Here is a 12,846-nt window from a genome sequence, read left to right as displayed (position 1 = left end):
GACATGGAAATTCTGAGGAAATTAGATGCTGAGAGAACTGGAAATTGACAGATTCACACTTCCCTACCCTTTGGTAGTTGTGTCAGCACCCTGCATATAAACTCATTTGCTGGGAGATTGCACAGCCCTTGGGTTCTTTCCTGTGAAATAGGAAACTTGCAGCAGATCCTTAAAAGGAGCTTCTGGGAGGAAGAGTCTGGCAGTCCTTTCATCTCCCGTTTCCCTCAATCTTGGAGCATGTTACCAAAGCTGCCCAGTTTAGGAGAGTTAAAGTGAAGGGTGGTCTGAAGTAATCAGCCAAACTGCAATATTCCAAATTCCAAATCAAGTTTTATTTCAATGAGTAAGATGACACAGAGAGAAATTAAACAAAGTACAAAGTAAAAAAAAAACACAGCTCACTTAATTAGTTTAGAATACAGGAGAGCAGACTTCAGACTTGCAGGATTTATTTTGTCTTGTGTTTTTATTAGTACCCTGAGATCCATCACCTGCAGCCTGATGCAAAATACATTAATTTAGGATTAAATCATTCTTATCCCAGGGATTCGTTTCAAGTATCATCACTGAACTGATCTCATGTTACTTCCACACACAAAAATCCATTGCTGATTACCCCAAGCTAACTTCATCTCAGCACTATAATTTAGGGTGAGTCATTGTATTGCTGCTGTTGTTAAACAATTGGGAGTCGTAAATTCTTGACAATTTGCACACAAAGATCTATCAGAAGATCCAGATCTGCCTCCTGGTCTAGAATTGTCACTGATAAGCCAGGCTGCATGGATTGCTGCGTATTCTGATAAGGACTGAGGCATAAAAAGTAAACATGGGGGGTGGCAGCATGGATGAGGCCTTCCTAGAGCAGATTAGGTAAAGGTAAAGGTACCCCTGCTTGTACGGGCCAGTCGTGTCCGACTCTGGGGTTGCGCGCCCATCTCGCTTAAGAGGCCGGGGGCCAGCGCTGTCCGGAGACACTTCCGGGTCACGTGGCCAGTGTGACAAAGCTGCTCTGGCGAGCCTGCACCAGCGCAGCACACAGAAACACCGTTTACCTTCCCGCTATAAAGTGGTACCTATTTATCTACTTGCACTTAAGAGTGCTTTCAAACTGCTAGGTGGGCAGGAGCTGGGACCGAACAAGGACTCCCCTGCTCAGTGCCTGAGGGCCCCAGTCCTGCCACTCATCACCTGGCCCAGGGTGGGGCCTGATGGGCTCTATAAAGGACTGCTGCTGCTGCTGCTTCTGGGCAGAGTGGGCTCTGTTTGTTTTTGTTTTTTACCTATGTCATTTTAAACTCTGATATGAATGGGTGTATTCTTAGTTTTAGATTTTGATTTATGTGGAAATTGTTTCCCATTTGGTTGTGTATTTTTTTGATGTGGTTTATTTATTGTTTATGACTTTTGTAATTATGTAAATCTTGTTGCGTGTTGAGTCCCACAAGCCACCCCCAAAAAATACACACTTCTCACATAATTTTTGTTTAAGGTTTTTGGCATAATTTTGGCCACAACTTTATTCAAATACAAAATATATATGAGTGGTTGCTTAGGCATTGGTTATGACTATCTGTCCTTGCCCTCAGGGACAGAGCTGGGCATCCAGCCATCATCGGAAGCCAGCATGGGAAACAAATATTGGGTGAGAAAATGGAGCTGTGCCACAGTCCCTCACCTCTCACCCTCATGTTCCTGTGGGGCTTGCACGGCCCAAGTCCGACTCCGGGGACAAGGACAAAAGAATGGCAAGCCCCTGGATTCCTTTAACGGAATTCCCTTCCGCATCATTTGGAGGGGTAGGCACTTACCCCTCCAAGCACCAATTAACCATTGCCTAACCGCCAACCTTACAAGTTGTGACGATTTGCTACGCAGTAGGCAAAAACCAAATGGCACCAGCCAATCAGCCAGATGGCAAAATTCCTACCAGGCCCCTGCTCAAAGGCGAACGACCCTTTGACAGGCATAGCAAGGTCAAAGGAGCATGAAAACCACCCTATTAAAGGGAGGGAGGGCGGGTGATCCGGTGTAAATCAGCCAAGAGGACGTCCTACGTCCGTTCCCAGAATTTAAAGACTCTGACCCCTCCTCCAGATTGGCAACATTCAATACTCCCCAGCAACCAATTTTTAACCCCTTAAAAGCTTGGGTTCTAATAAATCCACATTCACCGCAGGTGGCTTGCTTTCCCCAACCGCAACACGTGCTCTCTGCTAGGGAGAACACGCTTTGCGTGTTGAGTCCCACAAGCCACCCCCCAAAAATACACACTTCACACATAATTTTTGTTTAAGGTTTTTGGCATAATTTTGGCCACAACTTTATTCAAATACAAAATATATATGAGTGGTTGCTTAGGCATTGGTTATGACTATCTGTCCTTGCCCTCAGGGACAGAGCTGGGCATCCAGCTATCATCGGAAGCCAGCGTGGGAAACAAATATTGGGTGAGAAAATGGAGCTGTGCCACAGTCCCTCACCTCTCACCCTCATGTTCCTGTGGGGCTTGCACGGCCCAAGTCCGACTCCGGGGACAAGGACAAAAGAATGGCAAGCCCCTGGATTCCTTTAACGGAATTCCCTTCCGCATCATTTGGAGGGGTAGGCACTTACCCCTCCAAGCACCAATTAACCAATGCCTAACCGCCATAGAGCCCATGCTCACCGCCAACCACTCACAAACCCAACCAAGCCCTCAGCTTGGCCACCACTGCCCCCAGCTAGGCCTCATTCCCCGAGGCTGAAAGATGCACGCCGTCGGCTCTGAAAAGGGGTGCGGCCCGAAAATGAATCTCAGGATGGGGAATCACATCGCCACCCAATTCCAAAACTTTCTTTGACACCGCAGAGTTGATGCGCTTTCTGACCCTTTCAGTGGCATCCGGGCACTGACTGCCCATCCAAATGCGGCGTGCAAAAGCTTAGACCAAAATATTTTCGCTGTAGGCACCATTGCCTGCAGAACCTCCAGGTCAGCCACAATTGCAGCGCGAAGTGATAAACAGTCCATGGTAACCAGGTCGTTCTCCCCCAGCTGCACCACAACAGCCGAGGGTGGCCCGTCCAAAAACAGTTGCCTTCGGATCCGCGGCAGGAACTCTGACCAACGCATTCCCCGTCTGGACAGCCACGATAACTGCACATGTGGAGGAAGGCCGAGACCAGGGCCCAATCCGGACTGTCGTGCTGCAACACCAGCCCAATGGATGATACTGTGGCCGACCATCCAAATGCGTATAGTCGCTAAACCTGAAGTAAACAAAGCAAAACAAATATAAGAACCATGTTGTTAGCGGACGTAACCCCTAAACGCATTTGATTTCCAGCGACCCAAATCTTTAATTTTTGCGGCTGACAAGCCCCAGTGCGCTGCCGTCGTTGCAGCCCCAATCCGGAAGGAATGAGGGGCGAAACCATAAGCTGTGCCACCACAAGCCAGAATCGCCTTGCGCATCACTTTTGAAAACTGGTGTCTTGCTAATGGCTGCCCATTCTCATGCCTGAGCAAAGGCCCATCCCCCAGGGCGCGCACTGCCAAATACTTGCTGACATCCTTGACAGGGCACGGGCCTACTTCGCCCGTAGCCGGGAGACGAATGAGGGCACCTTTGCCCAACTGATCCGTCTTGGAATTCCTAATCGTGATTCGGAGTTCAGCAGGGGATAATTGCACGTCCTGGAGCAAAAGACCCCTGGAACGACCATCCCTGTGGGTCTCCACAACTAGTTCACCCACTCTCAAAGCCCCAAAAAAGGCGATAGAGAAGGCAGCCGAAAAAAGGCGAGCCTCATACCCCGACCAGCACACCTCCCGCAACTTCCTGCGCATACTGCTCAACAAATCAAAAGAGATGGGGTGGCGGGTCGCAGGCCGGGAAGGACGGAGTTTTCCCCAACCTTCAAGGGCCTTGCGTACAATAAACTTTGCACACGGATCTTTATCAAAAATTGTTTTGCAGAAAAATGCAATGGCAGCTGCGTGAATCCTAATGGTCTTAGCTGCACGCCCCAACTGAAATAAGTGCGCCAAATAGCTCAACACCTGCGAGGAGGTGGGTGGGACCCCTTCTACGTCGCTGCCTGCCTGTCGCTTAAAAGCTAAAAAATCAGACCAGGCCTTCGTGTACGATCTAAGGGTAGAAGAGGAAACAGATGCCGCTACTCCCTGCAAAGCTAATTGCTGCCAAGGTTCCAGAGATGTTCTGGGAAATATTCCGGACGTATTCGTGCCTCTGGAACCAGGAGTCTGAACCGCTCCATCTGAAAACGGGACAGAGCATCAGCAATTTCGTTAGACACCCCAGGAATAAACGTGCAGAAAACACTATATTGCAACATAAACAATGCAACACAAAGGCCCGTAAAAGGGCCGAGACCCTGGGGGAGCGTGACGACAACCTGGCCAGCACGGCCACTACCGCCTGGTTATCGGTCCAAAAGCAGACACGACGGTTCCTGAACTCCTCGACCCACAAATGCACTGCTACTGCAATGGGAAAAAACTCGAGAAAAGTTAGGTCCCGCGATATCTCACCTCCCTGCCAGGCAGGTGGCCAACACTCGGCACACCACTGACCTTTCCAGTAAAGGCCGAAGCCTAGGGAACCAGCAGCATCAGACTGAACCTGAAAGTCATTATTCAAGTTCAATGTGTCCTGCCACAGGGACACCCCATTGAAGTCCTCGAAGAAATCCAACCAGGTGCGAAGATCGGCCCTCACCTCCGTAGAGAGGCGAACTCTATGATGTGGGGACCTCAAACCAGCGGTGAGCCGAGCCAAGCGTGAACAGAAGGGGCGCCCAGGAGCCACCACTCTGCACGCGAAATTCAGGTGTCCCAAAAGCGACTGGAGTTGCCTAAGAGACACCTTTTTCTGAGGAAGTAATTCCTCTATGACCTTCTTCAAGGCCACAAGCTTGTCATTTGGTAAACTAGAGGTTTGGGAAACCGTATCCAAAAGGATACCCAGGTAAGTAAGCCGGGTCGAAGGACCCTCAGTTTTCTCCGCGGCAAGCGGAACGCCAAGTTTCTGTGTCAGGTCAGCAAAGGCTTGTAGCAACGCTGAGCAGTTGCCGGTGTCACAAGCCGAGGCCAATAAAAAATCATCCAAATAATGCGTGACCCCGCCCAGTCCGGTTCTAAACTTGAGGGCCCATTCCAAAAATGTGCTAAAAGATTCAAAAGCGGCGCACGCAATTGAACAGCCCATAGGCATGGCCTTGTCAAAATAATAGTTGTCCTCAAACCGAAAACCTAGTAGCCAAAAATCCTGCGGATGAATCGGCAAAAGGCGAAAAGCTGATTCAATATCGCATTTTGCCAATAGGGCGGCGTGGCCGAACTTCCGAATCACCCTGATCGCCTGATCAAGAGAAGCATATTTTACGGAGCAGAGCTCTGGTGGAATAACATCGTTGACCGAAGTACCCCTGGGATGTGACAAATTATGAATTAATCGGAACTCGCCTGGGGCTTTCTTTGGCACGATACCCAATGGGGATACATGCAAATTATGAAAAGGGGGGTCGCAAAAAGGACCGGCCATGCGATGCATAGCTACCTCCTTTGCAATTTTCTTGCGGGCGACCTCGGGTAGCTCGCGTACTGATTTCTGGTTAGACGGATTCCGTGCCACGGGAGGCATGGCTACCGGAATCCGAAAACCTACAGAAAAACCATCACTCAAATAATTTGCAGCGTCCCTATTAGGGTAGAGCTGCAACCACCTTTGCAGGGCTAATAAACGAACAGGGGTAAGAGCCAAGGAGGTCAGGACGCTACTTTCCCGTACCTGAGGTTGAAGGGAGGGGGGCGTTTTGCTTGGGGGGTTGCTGAAAACCCCCTTTCCCCCCACGAAAGGGCCGTTGCCCCACAGAACAAGAGGAAGCCGAATGCGAAGCACCACACTTTTCACATGTGTGCGTATACTTGCACCCCTGGCACTGACAGGAGCCCTTATTAAAATCCCAACAGAGCAGGCGACGGCTAAATCTAAAGGCCGAAGTCCTCGGTTTCTGTTGTTCTGGAGCCTTTTTATCGATGAGTGGGCCTATGTAGGTGGTCCAGACATCGAGATCTTTGCGATCCCAACGGGCTGAGGGGATCTTGGCTGCGCGGCGCCTGAAGTTCTCATCGTATTTAATTGCCGCACTTTCACCAGCTTTGGTGAAGGCGGAGCGAACGATAGACAGATAAACCAGCAGATGAAGAGATCTCCGCGGGTAAGCTGCTACGACCACACCAGCGAAGACCTGGTAGCAGTCTCACCAATGTTCAAATGTCCTATCTATGGAGGCGCCCGGGCGTTTCCTAGAAGAAGTCACCTTCTCCTGATCCTCCGAAGGTGGGGCTAATTTAAAAATGTCAACATAACGGCCATCCAGAATCCTGGACCGCAGTTTTGTCGACAAATGTGAACCCGGAATGATGTCCCTGGCCGAATTGGTAGAAACTTTCGTGTCAGGAACCAAAACACCGTCCTTACATTCTTGGACAGCCCCATACCGTGCCCGGTGTGAATTGGCCCTCCGATCCCAAGCCCACCGTGGGAGCCCCGAGGCCGATTCTCCAAAGCCCCAATAAAGTTCCATTGAATTACCAGTCTCCTCATCAGAGCTGGAAGAGGACGTACCAGTATACGAAGAAGATGAGTCACCTCTCCTTCGCTTGGCATGCTTCCGCGAGGACCTCTTGCAGCGACGTTTTCCGCCCGAAGATTTTCTAGGAGGAACTGGTAAGCTGTCTTCCATAGAAGACTCAGAATCGTGGCTTCGCTGAAATACACCTGCAGAAGCCTGAGGAGAGACAACAGGTGAGATGCCGGAACCCGACGCAACCTCATCCGGAGGCTGGGCCATCGCATTTCGGCGGGTGGAAGAAGCCGAAGGACTCCTTCTCCCTGAGACCCTCGCGGAGAGACGACCCGCCCTCCGTGAACGGCGAGGAGCAACAGGTAAGTCACAGGGCTGGGTTAGCTGGTGATCCACCCTCAAACCCCTAGAGGATGACCCTTCTCTCTCATCTTCGCTAGATGACGGTGACGCTGGAGACGGCGCCGTTAGAGGACGAGGCGGCCTCCCAGACGCGAAAGGTTGGGTGGAGCAGTGTTGAAGGAAACCATCCATTTCAGCCGCGAAGCGAAACAAGGCTGCTGGATCGCCGGCCATACTTTCCACCAATGATTGCACCCGCCCCACCGGTTGACTCGGTGTAGGAGAACGAAGTGCCTGCGACGGGCCCCTAATAGGCCGTTTAGAAGTAGAGGCTGAGCCGGGGCGGGCAGCAACTCTCTTCGGAGCCATACCTGCTATTCGGAATCAGAAGACAGTTAATAGACCGCCTACCTATTATTGTTCTTTTTAAATTATTATTAATTTATTTATTTATTTTAATATATTATTATAATAAAATTCTTTATTTATTTAATTATTATTATTTATTTTAATATACTAATAGAAACTATTTCTATATTATTTATTTCTTATTCTTTTCCTATTTATTTAGGTGTAAAAATTAAAATAAAATAAAATTCAAATTAAATTAAATGCAATACCGAGTCTGGCCAGCAGGGGGCGCCAGCCAGGCCAGACTCACTCAGGGGGGGTGCAATGGCGAGCCGCGCCGCCAGGGGGAGCCTGCGCACGGCTCAGCTGCAGTAAGACTGCACAGCCACCAGATGGCGGCAGGAAAAAAGAGCACCACCGGGAAAGCCCCTCCTCCGAGGGAGCTCAATGAAGAGGCCGAAAATGGCGGACGCAATGACGGGCTGCAGCCCCGGGCCCCAAGAGAGGCGACCCCGCCAACCCCAAGGGAAGGCCTGGCACCAAGCCCTGGTCGCGGCCCTGGCGCCGCTAGCGGAGCCGCGCTACCGCCCCGCTGCCCTCCAAAAACTCAAGCCGCTCGCGCACACGCGGCAAGCGGCCGAACGAACCGGGGAAGGGGATTCCCCCCCGAAGCACCCCACGGACCCTCAAGTGTGTGGAGGGCACTCCGATACCAACGCGGCCCGGATTATGGGCCGAGGCCAGGCTCCGTCCTGCCCGGCGCACCAGGAGAGCCGCCCGGTAAGTAAATAAGGCTCCCGCGGGCCTGCGCGGCTCGCTGCAGGCCTCCCTCCTTACTAAGAGGCTGGATCCCGGCTAAAACTGCGGCCGCTGCTCGGGGATCAGCGACCAGGCCCCCCGAAACCGGGGGAGGCCCTAAGGCCGGGGGGGGTACCCGCCCTCAAGCCTAGATTATAGAAGGGGACAATACAATCAATTTAGAAATTATTCGAATTAATTAATGTTCACAGAACGAGGGGAATGGGGAGGGGAAGGGAAGAGGGTAGATAAGGGGAAAATCAAACACGGAGCGGCACGAGGGAAAAGGGGGATTTAAGCTTAGGCCCAATGAATTCGAAAGTAGAAAATAAGCTCAGCAATACAACCGTCTCTCCTGATCCGGTGTAAATCAGCCAAGAGGACGTCCTACGTCCGTTCCCAGAATTTAAAGACTCTGACCCCTCCTCCAGATTGGCAACATTCAATACTCCCCAGCAACCAATTTTTAACCCCTTAAAAGCTTGGGTTCTAATAAATCCACATTACCGCAGGTGGCTTGCTTTCCCCAACCGCAACACGTGCTCTCTGCTAGGGAGAACACGCTTTATGCTGTAAGCTGCCTTGAGCATTGTTTTTTTAACTGTGGAAAGGCGGCATACAAATAAAAAATGATGATGATGAACGACGGGAGCTCCCCCGTGGGGATTCAAACCACCGACCATATGATCGGCAAGTCCTAGGCGCTGAGGTTTTACCCACAGCGCCACCTGCGTCCCAGAGCAGATTAGCAAACATTAAAAAAAGGAGAAATATAGTAGTCATGGGAGACTTCAACTACCCTGATATCTGTTGGAACTCTGCCAAGAATGTAAGGTCCAACAAATACCTCCATTTCCTCCTTGACAATTTCACTTCCCAGAAGGTAGAAGAAGCAAGAAGGGGGTCATCTCTCTTGGACCTGGTCCTCACCAACAGGGAGGAACTGATTGACAAACTGAAGTACAAGCAAGCAGGACCAGAGCACAACAGTCCTCTGCCCATCTGTGATTCCCAGCATGTGCCAGCCTACTGCCTCAAGGTGCTGGTGGTAGAACATATTCTTCCAGGTGGTGAGCATGAAGCATGGAGCCTTTTGTACATGTGGTGGCTCCTTGCTCATTTTGGAACACTGGAAATCAGGGTGCTCCGTGGATACAGAGAGGTGCTGCAGTTCACCTTCTGCAAGTCCGAAGGTGACAGAAATGGTGACAGATGTGGGAGGAACCAGCAGGCCATTGTAATACCATTTATAAGTAAAATGGTACCCACATGAGTATCCAAATTGGATTGGGACCACAGCACTAGGTGATGAGAGAGGGGTGGTTTAACTTCCCTTACACACCATGTTTTCTAATTAAAATTCGTTTTCCCCACCCAAACTGTGTCTGGATCTCTCATATCACATCAAATCTTGCCCTAAGCCATGAGTGAGAGAGAACTATGAGTAGGTCTAGTTGGAGGGATGGGTGTGAGTGTGCATGTGTGTGTGAGGTCAGCATTTCCATTCAATTTTACAAATCAACATTAGGTGTGCGATGTCTGTACCCTGCAGCTGTCTTTTGTGAAATGAAGCCCATCTGCACAATACATTTAAAGGAGTATTTTATCACTTTAAGCAGCCATGGATTCCCCCAAAAGAATCCTGGGAACTGTAGTTTGTTAAGAGTGCTGGGAGTTCTTAGGAGACCCCTGCTCCTCTCTCAGAGATGCAATTATCAGAATGGTTTAACAGTCAATCCCTCTTCCTGGGGAACTCTGGGAACCGTAGTTACATGAGCGCAGGAGGTGTCTCCTAACAACTCTCAGTAGCCTTAACAGACTACAGTTCCCAGAATTCTCTGGGGGATGTGTTATGTTCTCATCCATGCATATGACATACTCTCTTTATGCCAATAAAGGAGATTTAATTCTTTGGGGGAAGCCATGACTGTTTAAAGCGGTATGATACTGCTTTAAATGTCTAATGCAGATGGGGCCTTACTTACGAACATTTTTGCAGCACAAAATCCTGCGCTTGACTTCTTTGAGAATATTCTGCGGAGTTCTTCCCTGCCCCTGAGCACGTACAGACCAGTGACTTCCCTGTGTGCCATCGTACGTCGCCCTGCATTGCAATATCAGCAGCAATAATGAGGTCTCTGCACATCCCAACTTGCCTTCTGAACACACTTCCCTTTTTGGTGGAATTTCTCTTCCCTTGTTGCTCATACTTCTGGAAAGACAAGTAATGTCGAACGGGTGAGTCATGCCTTTTGTACGTCATCGGCAGTCTGCTGCAAGGCGGGGTGCATGAGTTCATCTGTCCACAGATCAGGGTTCACAGAGAGGGTGGGCCTGTGTGTTTGAGAGCCCAAGGAGGAGAAGCGTTATGTCTCTCTCCATTCCGATCATTGCTCCAAAATTCCTTACATTCTTTCGTCTGAGCTGTACAGGATAATATTCTCTCCCCATCCCCACTTTGGCAAAGTTAGCACTTGAGGCTTCTGCAGACCATGTGATTTAAGCCTCTGTCCTTGGGGAGCACTTCATTCAGTTCACAAAATGAGAAACTGAGGTGCAGGTACATTAGCACATCAACCCTATGGTCCCGCTTCAGCGAAGCCAATGCTAGCGAAATATAGCTGCTCTCCTTTCGAAGCCAAGGACAAAGCAAATGTAGAAACGAGCACCAGCACAGCAAACATTGTCAGCTGCTCCCACAGCTCCCCTGGACTTTCCAGGGAAGTAATCCATAGCATGTATTACTATGTCACCCACCAACACCATCCCACCTTAGTTGTATGTGCTTAGAAATAATCAGTCGACACAGGGTGACGGCTGAGGTGCCTCATGATGCCACCCAACCCAGTATGCCCATGCCCTCCACACCTAAGGGGCACCAGTTGTGGTGGTGTCATCCAGGTAGGCCCTTGGCTTGGGCCTACTCAACAGAATGGCCATGAGGCTGCTCCTCAGTGCAACAGGGAACCGTTTTGAGCCTGAGGGCCACAGTCCCTCCTTGACAACTTTCCAAGGGCCACAAGCCATTGCTGGGCGGCCCCAAAGGTAAAAGTGGGAAGAACAACGTATGTGAATTTTACTTGTGTAAAGCAGGCTACACACAGCCCTCCCAACCCTCCATCCAGGCAAACAAGAAGGATTATCAAAGTTCAAAAAAAATAAAATTCTATCCAGGCAGAAACACTCAAGTGGGGGACAAAGTCTGGGAAGAGGGGTGTGTGGCTGGGAAGAGGCTATGGCATGAGGAGAGTCCCTCAGGCCAGACAGATAGGCTTCATTTGGCCCCAGGGCCTGAGAGTGCCCATCTACAGTTGAAAGCAGGGAGCTTTCATAAGACATTCAAGTCCAGAATCTATTGTTGCCTAGCTGCCCTCGTGACCAGGCAGCCAGAAAGAGTCCATAGCACCTTCCCACCCACGAGCCACCATCCATGGTGCTGTGGGTCGGAGGCCTGCTTGAAGAACCCAGAGGCTCCCCAAGGAGAGCTGGGAGCAAGACCTGCATTTGGACCATGAACGAATACATTTTTCAGGGGAGGGGGTGGGGTGGGGAGACACATGTACATGGGAGAATGGAAGCTACATCGCAGAGCTCACAGCAAGCAGCACCAGCAAGCAGTGCTGTCCGGTGTGCCATGCTGCATCAATAGATGGGTCCTCTCAATAAATCAGCAGGCAGATTCCCTCCTTGTGTGGGTGGACTTACTTCATGCACAAGGACACCTCCACCATCACTGTTACCCCAGCTGGCAGATTACCACCATCCAGTTTTCTGAGTAAATAGTAGCTTTATATGAGAAAGGGAGAAAATAAGGGGTTACTAATGCTCAGAGCTGTAGTAATTTCTCCCCCTTTTCCAAAATACACTTCTGTTCATGTAAAACTAGTATGCCGGTAAGGAGATGTGGGCACATTTGCTACTCAGTGGCTTCCACCCATTTGCTTCTTGGAGGAAGTGCTGAGTCAATGGTACTTAGCTACCCAAATGAGGACCAGAAACTTTCAACATTATTATTTCGGATAAACTAATGTTGGATGATGATGAAATATGTTTGCAACCCACACTTTATCCATTGCATAATTCCCAAGTACCTGTGCTCCAACGTGAAAGTGATCTTTCCATGGTGATAGTGTGCCAACCTGTAAAAGGTAAAAGGTAAAGGTCCTGGATGGTTGAGTCCACTCAAAGGCGACTATGGGGTGCGGCGCTCATCTCGCTTCCAGGCCAAGGGACCCGGCGTTTGTCCACAGACAGTTTTCCGGGTCATGTGGCCAGCATGACTAAACCGCTTCTGGCGCAACGAGTGCCAGAGCGCATGGAAACGCCGTTTACCTTCCCGCTGCAGAGGTACCTACCATATTTTTTGCTCTATAAGACTCACTTTTTCCCTCCTAAAAAGTAAGGGGAAATGTGTGTGCGTCTTATTGAGCGAATGCAGGCTGCGCAGCTATCACAGAAGCCAGAACAGCAAGAGGGATTGCTGCTTTCACTGCGCATTTCTTGCTGTTCTGGCTTCTGAGATTCAAAATATTTATTTTCTTGTTTTCCTCCTCCAAAAACTAGGTGCTTCTTGTGCATCTTATAGAGTGAAAAATACGGTATTTATCTACTTGCACTGGCGTGCTTTCAAACTGCTAGGTTGGCAGAAGCTGGGAAAGAGCAATGGGAGCTCACCCCGTCATGTGGATTCAAACCACCAACCTTCCGATCAGCAAGCCCAAGAGGCTCAGTGGTTTAGGCCACAGCGCCACCTGTGGACCA

General features: G+C 50.0%; 1 protein-coding gene across 1 annotated transcript in view; it reads left to right on the top strand.

Annotated features, from left to right (window-relative positions):
• PCARE (photoreceptor cilium actin regulator) overlaps nucleotides 1-1,051 on the top strand; it is a gene marked incomplete at its 5' end in the record, with an annotated part of 409,145 nt that extends 408,094 nt beyond the window's left edge. Inside the window, one exon of the transcript XR_014154408.1 lies at nucleotides 869-1,051. The remainder of the gene's footprint in view (nucleotides 1-868) is intronic.
• Between the last annotated feature and the right edge of the window lie 11,795 nt (nucleotides 1,052-12,846).

Source organism: Podarcis erhardii (assembly GCF_964252035.2).
Source record: "Podarcis erhardii genome assembly, chromosome: 3".
In the NCBI taxonomy this organism is placed as follows: Eukaryota; Metazoa; Chordata; class Lepidosauria; order Squamata; family Lacertidae; genus Podarcis; species Podarcis erhardii.
Note: the sequence above shows the minus strand (reverse complement) of the source record. Positions and strands in the feature narration are given on the sequence as shown.